The 18044-nt window shown below is 42.9% G+C and overlaps 1 pseudogene across 1 annotated transcript; it reads left to right on the forward strand.

The window, feature by feature from the left end:
* The first annotated feature begins 3685 nt into the window (after positions 1–3685).
* LOC311608058 (protein FAM169B-like) lies at positions 3686–15125 on the forward strand (annotated as a pseudogene). The gene is made up of 4 exons: positions 3686–3844; positions 4832–5009; positions 13636–13993; positions 14620–15125. The product of its transcript is annotated as a protein FAM169B-like (transcript).
* Positions 15126–18044: the final 2919 nt, after the last annotated feature.

Consider the following 18044-nt stretch of genomic DNA (forward strand, 5'->3'; position numbering starts at 1 on the left):
ATATTACTAAGAGACTTTCAAACCAAAGGCAGGCACATATTAAAAAGATCATCTACCACAATCAATATACTTTTATGCTAAAAAAGCAGAGACGGTTCACGTATGTAAGTCAATATCTGGAATAAATTATATAAGTGGATGTAAGGAAAAAGTGACAAGAGCATTGCAGTAGATAGAGAAAAATCCAGCACAATTTCATTATAAAAGTCCTAGTTGAGTAAGACTGGGGGAACATACCTTAACACACTAAAAGCAATGGATGACAAACCTACAGCCCACATCATTCTAAATAGAGAAAAATTCAAAGCAATCCTAGTAAAGACAGGAACTAGACAGAGATTTCCACTATGCCCTATTGTTCTTAATATAGAGCTTGAAGCACTATCTAGACTAATAAGAAGAGAAGTCAAAATTTTGCTAATCCACAACTCTTAAAGTTCACCCTACCTTCTCATAGTGCCAAGCTGAGGGTTGTCTCTGAAAACATGGGCCTTTGTGGACATTTGTTCAAACAGTAGTGCATACACTTTCAATATTGGAAAAGTTGGCTGGCTTTAAGAGATAGGTAACAGCAATGATTGTTCTGTTGATTTGCTCTTTTGTTTTTCAACTAGCAAGACTCATGGAAATCATGAGAGACTATTGGTGGGCACTATAAAATAAAACAAACCACTAAAAAACGCACACGATGGTGCAGAAGTACAGCAACAAGAATTTTCATTTGCTGGTGGTGATGGAAAATGGTACAATCACTTTACAAGATAAATTTAAACTTCTTCTCCTTTTTATTTTTTTTTAGACAAGGTTTCTCTGTGTAACAGGCCAGGCTGTCCTGGACTAGCTTTGTAGACAAGGCTGGCCTTGAACTAAATAAGATTTGACTGCCTCTGTCTCTGGAGGGCTGGGATTAAAGGTGTGTGCCACCACACCCAGCTTGACAGTTTCTTATAGAGCTAAAATAATTTACTAGGCAACTTAGCAATCACACTTCTTGGCACTTACTCAAATGATTGAGAGCTCTGGAGCATCTAAACCATGGGAGTACTATTCAATGATGTAAAAAGTTATTGAACCCCCAAGACTTGAAGACACCTTAAATGGAGGTTAAGTGAAAAGTGCCAGTCTGAAAAGGATATGTACCATAGTTTGGAAAACTAAGAGCTATGGATAGTAGAAAAGATTTACAGGAAGGAAATAGAGAGTAAGTGATGCACCAGCATTTTTAGGGCAGTGAAGGTATTCTAGATGATACTGGTGACCTATAGCATGTGCATGTTAGGATGCACTGACCTTTAGGATAAATGTAATCATGCTGCAGTACAGTGACTCTACGTTTTGATCTAACTGAAAAATTACTATTAAATCTGACCAAATGGGTAAGAGTAGACAGGAGCCAACAGAACGCATCAGTTTGTTCTTCATTGCCCCAACTACTCACCTTTGGCATCTTCCAGCCTAGCACACTTTCAGAGTTGCTGAGGCAGGAGCGATCTCGCATTTGAGAAGTTTGCTTGACCTGAGCCCTCACACCAGCTCTCCCCAAGGCAGCCAACTCAGACAGCCATGTGTACCGGCATGGCCTTTGTCACTATGAAAAGAAAAGAAGGGAAGAAATAAAGAGGAGGAGGGAGAGGGAGAGGGAGGGGGGAGAGAGAGGGGAGAGAGGGGAGACACACACACACACACACACACACACACACACACACACAGAGAGAGAGAGAGAGAGAGAGAGAGAGAGAGAGAGAGAGAGAGAGAGAGAGGGAGAGAATGAATATGCAGGCTCTGAAAGAAATTGATGAATGCTGAGAAATGATTTCCTTCCTCTGGATGAAAGACAGATGCAACAAAACAGACACTTCTACCATAGAGTAGCTTCAGTAACCACAGTCACACGCTGGGCCACCAAATAAAACACCCAAATCCAGGCTTGTTCCCCTGGGAACACTCCCAGTACTTTGTCCTGTGAGAGTTTTAGAGAGCAATTGGGGAGCCGGGTTTTGTTTTTTGTTTTTAGATTTATTTTTATTTCATATGTATGTGTAAGAGCCTACAGGTGTGTCTGTACACCACATACATGCAGTGCCTGAGGAGGCCTGAAGAGGGCACTGATCCCTGGAGCTGGAGCCACCATGTGAATTATGGGAACTGAACATGGGTCCTATGGAAGATCAGCCAGTGCCCTTAACCTTTGGGCCATCTATATGGTCCCACGGCTTATTTTCCTTCCTCGTTCTCCCCCTCACAGCATAAGATAAGGGCTCAACTGAAGTCCAGTTCTATGTATTTAGACAAGCAGGTTAGTATCTTTGTGCTTAAATTCTTTTATCATTTATTTTACAGAATGGAGTTAAGGATGCACAGCCTTGTAAGGACAAACATGGTGAAGCTCTTAGGTTGATGCCAAGCTCCTTGTTAGCATCTGATCATAAGCAAGTAGTTATCCACTATTCCTTGGAAGGTGAGCTCAGGCCTTAAGCATGGCTTTAGAGAAGCTCCCCTGTCACCAAGTGAAATGGCGAGTTTTCGTTGACATTCTGGAGATGAACTTTAGAACTGGGTTTAGTTTTAAGAAATACGGAGAAAATTCTTGGCTTTTTAAAATAAATTAGTTTGCTCTTTTAATATCTATGCCAAAAGAGCTGTCACAGAACCAGCAAGATATAGTGTGATAACATTGTGCCACCCAGTGGAGAATAGGAGAAAAGCCATTTATTTTGCTAAGGCTACTTTAAATGTCCTAACAGGTTTATTTGGCAACATTTTCTCAATTTGTTTAATCAGAATTACAACTTGGAATTATAAAGTTATTAAAACTAGATTCCCTAAGCCATGCAGGGTTTAATGTGGTGTGCGCTGTAATATTTTCCATGAAGGTCTGTAGTTCAGTTTTTTCTCTAATACTGCCTGGAAGTAACAGTCTACTTACCCTGCCACATTGCATGGAAGTGCCTCCAAGACTCACAGAATACCCTCTTTGCCAGCAGTTGGCTGTGAGGACAAGCTATTCAACACATTTTTCAATATGTACCTATCCTTTATAAGTTTTTAGTTATCAAAGTAAAACTTTTGTCAAGGCTTCCTCTACCATATGATATTATGCGGTTGATGTGTGTTCTAGTTTAAAACCATTTGTTAATTTGATAAGTCATTTCTTATCCTGAGTGTTTATAAGGATGAGGCATGGCAAATAAATTCCACTCAAATATAAGTATTGCTAGCATACTGAAATGGGCAGAACTGCCCTAAAGAGCCATGCATCAGTTTTATTGTGTTTATTACTAGCAACAATCATGATACATTATTGAATTTCTATAATGATCAGGAATTTCATTTTTCTGAATTGCAGCTCTTCTTCTTCTTCTTCTTCTTCTTCTTCTTCTTCTTCTTCTTCTTCTTCTTCTTGGTTTTTGAGACAAGGTTTCTCTGTGTAGCCTTGGCTGTCCTGGACTCACTTTGTAGACCAGGCTGGCCTTGAACTCACAGCGATCCACCTGCCTCTGCCTCCTGAATGCTGGGATTAAAAGTGTGCGCCACCACGCCCTGGCCGCAGTTTATCTTCTTACGAACACTGTAAACTAGGAATTAGTCTGATTTTAGAGTTTGTTTGTTTGTTTTAAAGAAAGTGGATTCTCAGAGAGAGTCAATGACTTCTCTGTGATGACACGGACAGGAACTGGCAGGGAGAATGAAACCCAGGTCTTCTGACTGGCAGCACTGGACAGTAGCCACCCTGCTGCTCAGCTGCATGCATTCTGGGACTGGATGGATCCTGAGTCTGAGACTGGGTGCCTTCAGTGCTGCTAACACCTTCACGACCAAGACTCAGGGGACCTGGGGAGACCAGGTAGGTAGAGTATTGTCTCTGTACCAAAAGCATGTGGGGGTGGGGGTGGGTGGGGTGGGGGCGGAGACTGAAGCCTAGAACATTGGCATGTTGATACATGACCTCCCTATCCTCACCTCCTGCACTGTGTCCCAAGATCTATTCTGGAGAGTAGAACAGAGCACACTGCAGGTGGGATAGAACAGGATGGGCCAGATGAGGGCATCACTGAGTGCAAGCGGAAATATCACCGCATAAGTTTTTGTTTATTTATTTTTTGACTTTATAGTGTGTGTCACTATGTTGGACTATAAAATGTGTACCTCTCTATGGAAACCTAGTTCTTTACTAACTTGGGGCCCCATCGGTGTCCGATTTATCTCCACATTTGCTGAGGAAGTGGAGAAGAGGTGGAGGCCACTGGCCTACCTTATTACCTAAGGCAGTTCCTTCTGCTGTCTCGTGTCACAAGTTGTACAGACAGGCTTACTTCAGGGAAGTGGATCCTGGGTCTCCTCAGCAGAGCTTAGAGGATCTGTCTTCTCTATAAGCTTGTTGTTGTTGTTTTTTTTAATAGAATGGAAGTAGCTTAGGTAAGCCCTGGAATAGCTGAGCTAAGCGCCCGGCAGCCCCTCTGTGCTCTGCCCTGTTCTTCCCTCCTCCCTCTCTTTGGCAGGGGACTCAGTTAAGAGACCAGACCAGCACTTCCTGCTCTGGGACGTCCCTGCCCCCAGGGCTCAGCTTTCTAAGCAGCTGGAATTCCTCAGGTCTGCTTTCCTGTGTTGCCTCCCAACCCTTCCCTCCCTAGGATGAAAGTCGCCCAAGATGGACTTCCATTCCATTCTGTCAGAGCCAGCTGGTGGCTCTGTGGTCTCTGGCAGCTCAATGTTGTCTGGGAGATCAAGCCTTTCTGGACCACAGAGCTTGATGAGAGAGTTCAAGGCCATTCGCAGACCTTTCAGGAGGACTGTTCTTCCCCATCTTCACTGATGTGCTTGACATCAATAGACACCAGTGTATGACAGGTGCCCTGAAAACGTCTCATGCGACATCTCCTACAAAGGGCACACATCCTCTGCGATCATCCTTCGCCATTGTCTCATGTCTGGATTGGCTGTTAGAGCTGCGACAAGATCCCCAAGCCCGAGTAACTTAAAGCTACAACAGACGACCACAGTTTCCTGTGGTCAGCTATGTAGTTCTGGGTGTCTTACTAGGGCACATGTTAGCTGCTGGCAAGCATTGCCTGTTTCGGGAAATTTACTTCATCACACCATGCAGAGTGTTCTGGAAGTTGCCTTTTAGCTCCTGGGTTACCTCAGCTTTCACCCAACCCAGGGTGCAGAAAGGATGTTAGATTTTTCTTCCTTAAAATCACTTCCTTTCATTTCTGAGATTACTACACCATGAATTACACCATTCCTCCTTCCTTTCCCACCTTCTAAATCCTTCCTTCTACTCCTCCTTGCGCTGTTTCAAATTCACGACCCCTTTCCCATTGACCGTTGCTGTATGACTATGTATATGTATATACACGTGTATTCCAAATATAACCTGCTCGGTCTGTATCATGTTACTTGTATGTTTGTTTTCCGAGTTGACCATTTGGTATTGGACAACCAGGTGGTGTGCTCTTCCCTGGGGAAGACTGTTCTGCCTTCAGCATTTCTTAGTTGCCTGTAGTTGTTTTGTGTAGGGTCCTGGCCTCACAGGCTTTCCTCTACCCATTTCCGCATGTCTGTTGCTGTTGTCTTTGTTCGGCTCATGCATAGGCAGCCATGTTGGTGAGATTTTTATGGGTGCAGCTTCTCATGTTACTAGGAGGCACTCTCACAGCACACTCCCTGATCCCCCGGCTCTTAACACCTTTCTGTTCTCTTCCATAGTGATCCTCAGGCTTTACGCGTAGGGCTTGTTTTGTGGATGTATCAATTGATACAAGTTAATTGTACCAGACATGAATTCTACTTTGTATAGTTGGCTCAAAATCCATCCAAAAAGTACTTGGTTACTTGTGTACATCTATGCACCAGATGGCATAGCTTGTCAGGCCAGTTGTTATTGTAGCCGGCTGTTCAAACTGGGCAAGTTTTGGTAACATTTCTCCCCCGCAGTAGGGTGCATATACCATCCAACACTGAAATCTAGCTGTTAAAAAGGAAACTTCTAGGTTTTGGGTACCAGCCTACTTTCTTGAGGCTCTGGATCTCTTCATTCAACTATGTGGCATCTTTAGTAATGGAAACATAAACTTCTAGGGGTCAACCAAGAGCAATGGTAATAGCCTGTAATTAATTGTTTTGGGGTATAAATCTGAAACCCCACTGATCAACAAATTGAAAGGAGGTTTTAAAATTTGCTATATTGTGGTGTTTTACAGAGGACATTGCTTCCTCTTCCATTATTGGGTAACTCCTTTTGTATATGAATATGGGTGCATATTAGGAAGCTTCTGTAGTAGTAGGTTTCCGTATGACATTTTAGAAGGTCTTTCGCGTTAGTTAGCCTTCCTTACACTCTGTCCTCTGCCCTGCTGTGGTGCTTTGAGTGAGAATGGTTGTCATAGTGCGTATGTTTTAACACGTGGGCCCCAATTGGATTAGAAGGCATGGCCTTTGTTGGAGGAGGCGTGTTAGTGGGAGTGGGCTTTGAGGTTTCAAAAGACTTGTGCCATTTCCAGTTTCCCCCTCTCTCCCTGCCTTATGTTTATGGATCAAGATGTAAGCTCTCCATAGGGAGGTAGAGGCTGACTGGGTGGCAGATGCGGAACACGCTGAGCGGGAGCATGGAGGCTGGGGCTGTATAAGGAGCCCCTGACTGAAGGACCGCGAGCAGGTAATTGAACACTCTTTGACTATCCAAGCAACATCTCTCATAGTACGTAAGGGGCAGAAGCAACTGAAGTGCACTTTGTAGACAAAACGTTATCAACAACGGACTGTTACTCAGCCTTGAAAGAAGACATAGGCGATTTTGATAGGTCTTTTCATCCAGAATCGTTTGCCTTCTTATCTTTCTGTTGTTAGATTTTATAAGATCCAAGATGGCGGTGAGCAGTGTGGACCGTGTTTGGAAGCTCCAGTGAACAATTCAGGGAGTTGCACAGATTTCTGAGCCAGGAACACCAAGGTCCCCAGACCACAGCAGCAGGAGTGCTCCGTGGTTCAGAGGGACCAGGGTGCAGAGGACCTGCTTGCCCCTGTACATGAGAGGAGCACGGATTTTCTCGGATCAGAGCAGCAGTGGCAGAGACAGCAGTGTCACCAGCGGCACCAGCGGCACCAGCGGCACCAGCGGTGGTGGCTGAGGTTTGCAGCTCAGAGCCTTCCAGTGGAGGTGATTGGTGTGGTGGACGGTCGGAGTTGCTGCGGGAGAGGGGAGTCTGGACAGGATTTGGGTCGTGTGGTGCCTTGAGACCCAAACTGGACTCGGCAGACAGTTTAGCCACAGAGTCCCGGGTTTGCTCAGTGCACTGTGCCGTGGAGACACTGGCTCAGCTCAGCAAGCAATTCTGCCCGAGGCACTACCTCAGTGCAGCCACAGCTCCCCTGCTGTGACACAGGCTGAGCCGAGTGCTCAGTTCCACCCTAGGCACCAGCTCAGCTCAGCCGCAGTTCTCCTGCCATGACACAGGCTGGGCAGAGAGCTCAGTTCCACCAGAGGCGCCAGCTCAGCACAGCCACAGTTCTCCTGCTGTGGCAGACGGTTCAGGCCCTGAGAATCTAGCTGAGCTCGACACGTGGTTTGGGCCCAGTATCCCTGGCTGGACTTGGCAGGGGACCCGAAAGGCTGTGGATACCTTGACCTGATTCAAAGCTCATTCAGAGACCCAGAATGATTGCAGGACCCACAGCAAAGGGGAGATGAGGATCACTGGCTGTGAGAGCCCAAAATGATAGGGCTAACCTCCTGCCATCCACACCAGTGAAGTATCAGAGCTTCCAGCCTATGGAAATCATGAGAAAACAAGTGAATCTATCATCAGACTCCCTCCACCCAACTCTGGAAGTTACTCAATAAAAACAGAGATGGCAAGATGTCTAAGGGACAGCGTAAAAGCATATGCAAAAAACCCCAAAACAACATGACGTCTGCAGTTTCCAGCTATCCCAAAGAAAACAACCCAGAGAACTCAAATACAATGGAAACACAAGAAAATGACCTCAAATCCTTGGTAATGAGTATGATAATGGAGGAAACAAATAAAATTTGAAATCAGATGCAGGAAGGCGCAGCCAAGCAGGTGCGAGACATAAAAGAAGCACATAAAGTGGGACTGGAAAAATTTCAGGAAAATGTAAACAACCAGATGAAAGAAAGAAATAAAATGATTCAAGATCTGAAGACCTATGAAGCGACAATGGAAGAAACTCAGGAATATACAAAAAAATCAGATGAAAGAAATAAAAAAATCTGTTCAAGATATGAAGATGAAAATGGATTCAATGATAAACACACAGACAGAAGAAAAACGAGAATGTGAGACCTCAGAGAAGAAGGCGAATGACACAGTGCTGAGCTTTTCTAACAGAATCCAAGAGATGGAAGAACGAATCTCAGGTCTAGAAGATACAATCACAGATCTTGAAGCAACCATTAAAGAAAATGCCAAATCTGGAAAACTCCTGACACAAAACATCCAAGAAATTAAGGACACTATGAAAAGAAGAAATCTGAGGATAATAGGCATTGAAGAAAGAGAAGATATCAGACTCCAAGGCCCAGAAACTATTCTCAACAAAATCAAAGAAGAAAATTTCCCCAATCTAAAGAAAGAGATGCCTTTAAACATACAAGAGGCATACAGAACATCAAATAGAATTGACCAGAAAAGAAAAACTGCCCGTCACATAATAATCAAAACACAAAACATACAGAACAAAGAAAAAATATTAAAAGCTGCAAGGGAAAAGGGCCAAATAACATTGAATGGCAAACCTATCAGAATTACACCCGACTTCTCAGCAGAGACCATAAAAGCCAGAAGGGCCTGGACAGAGATCTTGCAAACCCTAAGAGACCAGAGATGCCAGGCCAGACTACTTTACCCAGCAAAACTATCAATAACCATTGATGGAGAAAACAAAATATTCCACGACAAAACCAAATTCAAACAGTACCTATCCACAAATCCAGCTTTACAGAAGGTACTAGAAGGAAAACTCCATCCCAAAGGGTCAAGCTACAACCAAAACTACTCAGGAAATAGATAACTATATCATGGCAAAAACACAACTACACAAAGGCTCAACTGGAACCAACATCAAAATTAAGACTCTTAACAGTCACTGGTCATTAATATCTCTCAACATCAGTGGTCTCAATTCTCCAATAAAAAGGCACAGACTAACTGAATGGTTGCCTAAACAAGATCCAACATTCTTCTGCATTCAAGAAACACATCTTACCCATAATGATAGGCATTACCTCAGGATAAAAGGTTGGAGAAAAATATTCCAAATGGTCACAAGAAGCAAGCAGGCGTAGCCATTTTAATATCGAACAAAATAGACTTTCAACCTAAATTAATCAAAAGGATGAGGACGGACACTTCATACTCATCAAAGGTAAAGTCAACCAAGATGACATCACAATTCTGAACATCTATGCTCCCAATACAAGGGCACCCACATTTGTAAAAGATCTGCTAAAAAGGCTTAAACCACACATAGATCCCCACACAATAATAGTGGGAGACTTCAACATCCCACTCTCACTGAAGGACAAGTCATCGAAACAGAAACTAAGCCGAGAAATAACATCATTAACCAATGCCATGGGTCAAATGGATCTAACAGATATCTATAGAACCTTTCACCCAAACAAGAAAGAATATACCTTCTTCTCTGCACCCCATGGAACCTTCTCCAAAATAGATAACATCGTAGTTCACAAAGAAAGCCTCAACAGATACAAGAGGATTGAAATAATACCTTGTATCCTATCAGATCACCATGGGCTTAGGCTGCAATTTAACAACAGAAATAACAAAAAGCCTACCCGTATGTGGAAACTAAACAACTCTGCTAAATGACGTCTGGGTCAGGGAAGAAATAAAGAAAGAAATCAAGGAGTTTCTGAAATTCAATTAAAATGAAGGAACAACATACCCAAATTTGTAGGATACATTGAAAGCAGTGCTAAGAGGAAAATTCATAGCACTAAGTGACTTTAAAAAGAAATTGGAAGCATCGCACATAAGCACCTTAACAACACAACTGGAAGCCCTAGGAAAAAAAGAAACAGAAACACCCAAAAGGAGTAGATGTCTGGAAATAATCAAACTCAGGGGTGAAATTAACAAATTAGAAACTAAGAAAACAGTCCAAAGAATCAACAAAACCAAGAGCTGGTTCTTTGAGAAAGTCAACAAGATAGACAGACCATTAGCCAAACTAACTAAAAGGCAGAGAGACAGTATTGAAATCAACAAAATCAGAAATGAAAAGGGAGACATAACAACAGACACTGAAGAAATACAAAGAATCATAAGATCCTACTTTGAAGGCATATAGGCCACAAAATTTGAAAATCTAAGGGAAATGGACAATTTTCTTGATCAATTTCACTTGCCAAAGTTGAGTGAAGAACAGATAAACAAGCTAAATAGTCCCATTTCCCCTACAGAAATTGAAGTAATCACTGATAGTCTCCCAACCAAAAAAAAGCCCAGGGCCAGATGGTTTCAGTGCAGAATTCTACCAGACCTTCAAGGGCGAGCTAATACTCTTCAAGCTACTCCAACAGATAGAAAGGGATGGAACATTACCAAATTCATTCTATGAGGCCATAGTCTCATTGATACCTAAACCTCACAGACTCAACAAAGAAAGAGAATTTCAGACTAATTTCTCTTATGAACATCGATGCAAAAATACTAAATAAAATACTTGCAAAACGAATACAAGAACACATCAAAGATATCATTCATCATGACCAAGTAGGCTTCATTCCAGGCATGCAGGGATGGTTTAATATACGGAAATCCATCAATGTAATCCACCATATAAACAAAATGAAAATAAAAAACCACATGATCATCTCTTTAGATGCAGAGAAAGCATTTGATAAAATTCAACACCCATTCACATTTAAAGTTTTAGAGAGATCGGGGATACAAGGCACTTTCCTCAACATAATAAAGGCTATATACAGCAAGCCAATAGCCAAAATCAAAGTAAATGGTGAGATACTCAAGGAAATTCCTCTAAAATCAGGAACAAGGCAAGGCTGCCCACTCTCTCCATATCTCTACAATATAGTACTCGAAGTTCTAGCCAGAGCAATAAGACAACAAACGGAGATCCACGGTATCCAAATGGGAAAGGAGGAAGTCAAATTATCCCTATTTGCAGATGATATGACACTGTACATAAGTGACCCTCAAAATTCCACCAGAGAACTCCTACAGCTGATAAACACCTTCAGCAAATTGGCTGGATACAAATTTAACTCAAAAAAGTCTGTAGCCTTCCTATACACAAATGACAAGCTTGCAGAGGAAGAAATTAGGAAAACCACACCCTTCACATTAGCCACAAGCAATATAAAATATTTAGGAGTTACTCTAACTAAGCAAGTGAAGGGCTTGTTTGAAAAAAATTTCAAAACTCTGAAGAAAGAGATTGAAGATGACATGAGAAGATGGAATGATCTTCCTTGTTCATGGATAGGGAGATTTAACATAGTAAAATTGGCCATCCTACCAAAAGCAATCTACAGATTCAATGCAATCCCTAACAAAATACCTACACAATTTTTTAAAGACATTGAAAGTTCAATTCTGAACTTCATATGGAAAAACAAAAAACCCAGAATAGCGAAAACAATCTTGTATAATAAAAGGTGCTCCGGAGGAGTCTCCATACCTTATCTCAAACTGTACTATAAAGCAATAGTAATTAAAACAGCATGGTACTGGCACAGCAACAGGCTGGTTGATCCGTGGCATTGAATTGAAGACCCAGATATGAATCCACACACATATGGTCATGTGATTTTCGACAAAGAAGCCAAATCCATTCGATGGAAAAAGGATAGCATCTTCAACAATTGGTGCTGGTCTAACTGGATGTCTATGTATAAAAAACTGCAACTGGACCCATATTTGTCACCTTGTACAAAACTCAAATCCAAGTGGATTAAAGACCTCAACATAAAACCAGAGACACTAAGTCACTTAGAAGAAAAAGTGGGGAAGACCCTGGAACATATTGGCACTGGAGACAACTTTCTGAACAGAACACCAACAGCCCAGGCATTAATGTCAACAATTAATAAATCGAACCTCATGAGGCTGAGAAGCTTTTGTAAGGCAGGAGACACTGTCAAGAGAACAAAGCGACAGCCTACAGACTTGGAAAAGATCTTCACCAACCCTACATCTGACAAAGGTCTAATATCCAAAATATATAAAGAACTCAAGAAATTAAATACCACCAAACCAAATAACCCAGTTGGGAAATGGGGCTTGGAACTAAACAGAGAATTCTCAACAGAGGAATATCAAATGGCTGAGAAACACTTAACAAAATGCTCAACCTCCTTAATCATCAGGGAAATGCAAATCAAAACTACTCTGAGATTCCATCTTACACCCATCAGGATGGCTAAGATAAAAAATTCAAGCGACACTACATGCTGGTGAGGATGTGGGGAGAGAGGAACACTCCTTCATTGCTGGTGGGAATGCAAACTAGTACAGCCATTTTGGAAATCTATCTGGCACTTTCTCAGAAAACTGGGAATAGGGCTTCCTCAAGACCCAGCTATTCCACTCCTTGGAATATATCCAGAAGATGCTCCAGCACACAACAAGAACATTTGCTAAACTATGTTCATAGCAGCCTTATTCATAATAGCCAGAACATGAAAACAGCCTAAGTGTCCCTCAGTAGAAGAATGGATAAAGAAACTGTGGTACATATACACTATGGAATACTATTCAGCTATTAAAAACAAGGAATTCCCGAAATTTGTGGATAAATGGATTGAACTAGAAATGATCATAATGAGTGAGTTAACCCAGAAGCAGAAAGACTCAAATAGTATATACTCACTTATATCTAGTCCACAGTTGCCCAAGGGGCATGTCCCACAAAAGCCTTCACTCACCAGGAAACTGAGACAGAGGGGAGGACATTCTAGTGGGACTCTAGATGAGAGAAGCATGGGAGAATGGCAAAGTAGAAGGATCCACAGGGTCCTAGAAACCTACAAGTAGAACATTATGATAGGCAGATTTGGGCACAGGGGTCCCGCTCAAACTAAGGCACCAGCCAAGGACAATACAGGCGGTAAACCTTAAGCCCCTACCCAGATCTAGCCAATGGACAGAACACTCTCCACAGTAGAGTGGAGAGTGGGATATGACTTTCTCACATACTCTGGTGCCTCACCTTTGACCATGTCCCCTGGAGGGGGAGACCTGGTGGCACTCAGAGGAAGGACAGCAAATTACCAAGAAGAGACTTGATACCCTATGTACATATACAGGGGGAAGTAATCCCCCTCAGGAACAGTCATAGGGGAGGAGAATAAGGGGAAAATGGGAGGGAGGGAAGAATGGGAGGATACAAGGGATGAGATAACCATTGAGATGTAACAAGAATAAATTAATAAAAAAAGGAAAAAATACTCAGAAAAAAAATTCAATCAATTAAGTAAAAAAAAAAAAAAAAAAAAAAAAAAAAAAAAAAAAAGAAAGAAAGAAAGAAAGAAAGAAAGAAAGAAAGAAAGAAAGAAGACAGAGGCTACAACAAGCCCAGCCCAGGGCTATCAGGCTGCAGTGGAGGTTTACTATGGTTGCTCAGGGACAGAGGCCAGACCTCAATGGAGGTTTTTCTCCCTTCCTACTGGGGAACAGGTCAGAGCTGAATCTTCATCTCTGCAGTATGTACTGTGACAAACCTCAACGTAAAACACTGGTTCTGGTTAATCCCCAGGACACAAAGACAGTTGTGGCCGTTTACTTAAAGAAATCCTGGTGGCCCACAGACGACATCCTAAGAACTTCTGACCGCACAAAGGAAGGGCTCTTTAAAGTTCAGGACTTTGGGGAAAGGATCGTACTTTTTGTTCTCAACACCATTGTTTTTGGAAGACTGGGGAGAAATCTGGATGGCGATGACATGTTTTTCTTACCTCACCCTGTGAAGGAGCAAGCTAGAAATGATCATCCTGAATGAATTAGCACAGACCCAGAAAGATACCCATGGCTTAAACTCACTTATAATTGTACACTAACCCAACAGAGATGTCCCCTGAAAGCCTTCACTTAGTAGGAGATTAGGATAGACACTGGGAATTTCTATTGGGAAGTGGTGAGAGAGGTGAGGGAGAATGGGGAAAGAGAAGGATCCAGAGGGTCCTAGAAATCTACAAGAAAACCATTCAGTCTGGTGGGTCTGTAGCCAAGGGGTTTCTGCTCAAACTACTGCACCAACCACAGACAATGCATGCACTAAACCTAGACCCCCTATTCAGATCTAGCCAATGCATAGAACATTCTCCATAGTTGTGTGGAGAGCATGGACTGACTTTGACATGAACTCTGGTGCCCCCTATTTGACCACTTCCCCTTGGTGAGGAGGTCTGGTGACACTCAGAGGAAGAGTAAGCAGGCTATCAGGAAGAGACCCAATAGGCTGTCATCAAATGGTGGGGGACGAGGTCCTTTTCTGTCACAGACCTAGGGGAGGGGAATAGCATGAAAGAGGGAGGGAGGGAGAGAATGGGAAGATACAAGTGAGGAGATAAGAATTGAGATGTAATCTGAATAAATTACTTAAAAATGATTCTGTGGAGAGATGGAGCGGCAATTGGATTTTACTCAATCAGAATGAAAGGCAGCCTCTGTGGTGATGGCACCAGCGCTTGCTCCCTGCTGCCTGTTTTCGACACTGTGTTTGTAAGGAGGAAGGATCATTGTCAAGGCCCAGGGACAGCCATGTTGAGGGACTTCTGTGACACCTTTGAAGAAGATGAGCCCTGGGGACCAGCTGTCCTGTATCTCCTGCAGCGTACAAAGTCCTCAGGCAGTTCCTGTAGACCTTTCAGGTGAGAGAGGGCACTTGTGGGAGGTAGAGCCCTCAGGGACCTGGAGCCAGTGTCAACATCTGGCTCAGGGTTTATCTTCAGGAGGCAAGATTTCAAGATGGGAGCACAGTGCACCTTGAATGCTCTGAAGAGGACAGACACTCTGAACATTCCTGGGCAAACTTCTCAGGATAGTGGACCCACATCGTTGGATGATGGAGAAAGTCATAAGGAGTGGCTCACCAGTGAACCGGAAGTGACATAGAATGACCCAGAATGTGTCAAAAGAGAGGAGGAAGCTGGGACGCCCCTGAGACCCTCCTGGGATGAAACGGAGGGGAAGGGAGCCAAGAGGACAGTGGCTGTCGCTGAGCTGGTGGGGAGGCCATGGCGGAAGTGTGTGAGGCAAACTCCTAGCCCCTCAGAGCTTCACCAGCATCTGAGCCTGAAGATTTTATATGGCCCTGAATAATCTTTGGTCATGAAGATGGTGTCCATGATGGGTCCTGCTTGTTTCTGGCTCCCTGTGTAGGCTCTGGGAGAGGGAAGTCTGAAAAAGTGCTTGGGTAATCCAAATACTCAATGGGAGTCTCTTTTACAACCCAATTGTTGGCAGAGTCAATATTTTAGTGCACTCACCAAAACTCCCATTGCTTCCACTACCCAGGGGCATGATAGAGAGATGCAAGGACCCTGTGAAGAGACCCACGGATCCATACCTCTTCCTATAGTGGAAATGGGCTCAGAGTGGGCCATGGCGTCCACCTGTGTTGCACATTCAGCCCTGTTGTAACCTCAGAACTTGACACCAGATGTTTTCAGAGAGACAAGTTTCTTCTCTGGGGACTTGCTAGTCACTTCAGAGCTGCTTGAGGGCAAGCACCAGGCCTGAATATCCTACTGTGGGCCTTGGCTGTATGAGGCCCAGTGTACTGCCCGTGCTGCCTTCAATGCCATTGGATCCAGCTGCCTGGATGTGGGGAGGCTTTCTTCTAGAGCTGATCTGGCACTCTATGATCCCTGAATGGTTGAGAGACATATGCTGTGGGACCTTATATATCATCAAAGCATTCAGCTCTTTGCTCATTTCTACATACATACATACATGCATATATGTGTGTATACATACATGTATCTCTCCTTTCCTCTCTTTTCTGTTTTCCTCACCTCTTTTTTCTCTCTCCCTCTTCCTCTACCCATTTCTCTCTCTGTGTGTATACATATGTACATATTTATACATATATATGTATTCATATTCCCTTGGATTCACTTCTATATCCCCCACAGTCTGTCCTTGGTTGCTCCTTCCTTACTTCTGTCCAACTATCCATCCATCCACTCACCCACCCACTCATCCATCCACCCAATGTGCTTTCTGTAGGACAAGCTCTGTGTTGTGCTTGGGAGATTAAACTGAGGCTTGATTTCAGTGCCAGGGAGCTGCTTTCTCTGGATGGGATGCTCTCGAGTGTCCACTGCAGTTTGCATCTCTTGCATACTCACTGCAAAGAGGGAGGGGCCTGACTGTAAAGAAGCAGAATCTGCAGCTTCGTCCAGAGAGATCATGAGGCCCCTGTGTGCATATGAGGTCTGTGAAGGAAGGTCAGGCTGCAGAAGTGGACTGAGCATCTGAGGGGTGCTTTCTGTGGGACCTCACTCATCCTTTAACACGTAGTTCATGTGTTGTGAAGATTTTGCATTTTCTGTTTATATAAAAATTAACTTATAACTACCTCTGGGATTTAATAAAATCATTACTCAAAAGAAAGATGTAAGCTTTCAGCTATTGCTGCCATTATAGACTCTAATCCTCTGAAACATAAGCCTCAAACTAAGTGCTTTCTTTTATAAGTTGCCTTGGTCATGTTTTAGAAAAACAACTAAGACAGAAGTTGGTATCAGAGAGGTCTGAACACACACACACACACACACACACACACACACACACACACCATACCACATATACACATACACACAGATACACATACACAGACAGAGACACACATATATCACATACGTACATACATATACACCACACACACACCACATACCATACATAGACACACACCACACACACATATCAGACACACAGACACACACACACACCTCCACACCTACAACCCCCCACAAACACACACATACCACACACATATACCATATACACAGACACACAGACACACAGACACATACACACACACATACACACACACACAGACAACCCTCCTCCAAACGCACATACATACCACATATATACACACAGACGTCCCCACACACAAACAAACACACATATACACAGACACACAGACACACAAACACAGACACACACAGACACACACATACACACACACACACACACACACACACACACACACACGTGTACACAAGACATCTGCCATTGAGAGCTGTAGACAGGGACGCAATCAGTCCAAGAGGGAGAAGTATGCTACAAGCAGGCAAAGCTGCAAGGGTAGAGCTAACTAAATTCTCTGTTATCGGACATAGACCTACAGGGTTTTTCTAGCCTTTAGTCTGGTTTTGGGTTCTCGTTTTTTCAGGTTGACTTTTCATTTGAATTATAGTGTCCTTTGTTTCTTGTTTTTTGGTTTTTCAAGACAGGGTTTCTCTGTGTAGTCTTGGCTGTCCTAGACTCACTTTGTAGACCAGGCTGGCCTCGAACTCGCAGCAATCTGCCTGCCTCTGCTTCCCGAGTGCTGGGATTAAAGGCGTGCACCACCATGCCTGGCTCTAGTGTCTTTTGCTGTCCAGAAGCTTTTAAATTTCATGATGGCTATTTGTCAATTGTAGTTCCTAATGGTATATCAATTTCTAGCTTTTAGAGGACACTCACACTGATTTCCATAGTGATTTGCACAAGTTTACTTCACCACTAGTAAGTGATACTAGTTACTTATATCTATGTCAGCATTTAAACAAATATTAGTCTGAATGAGGTAAAACAAAATCTCAAATTAGTTTTACTTACCATTCCCATAATGGCTAATGATATTGAACACTTTTCAAAAGCATTTGCCAGCCATTTGCACTTTCTTTGAATACTCTGTTTAGTGCCATTTTTAATTTGATTATTTTTGTGTGTATTTAATCTTTTGACTATTTGCATACTTTACAAAGTGTTTTTAGATAAAAATTATTTATTATATGTGTAATAGATAAAGGTTTTTAA

This window comes from Acomys minous (genome assembly GCF_964271855.1).
Source record: "Acomys minous genome assembly, chromosome: 11".
Lineage (NCBI taxonomy): Eukaryota > Metazoa > Chordata > Mammalia > Rodentia > Muridae > Acomys > Acomys minous.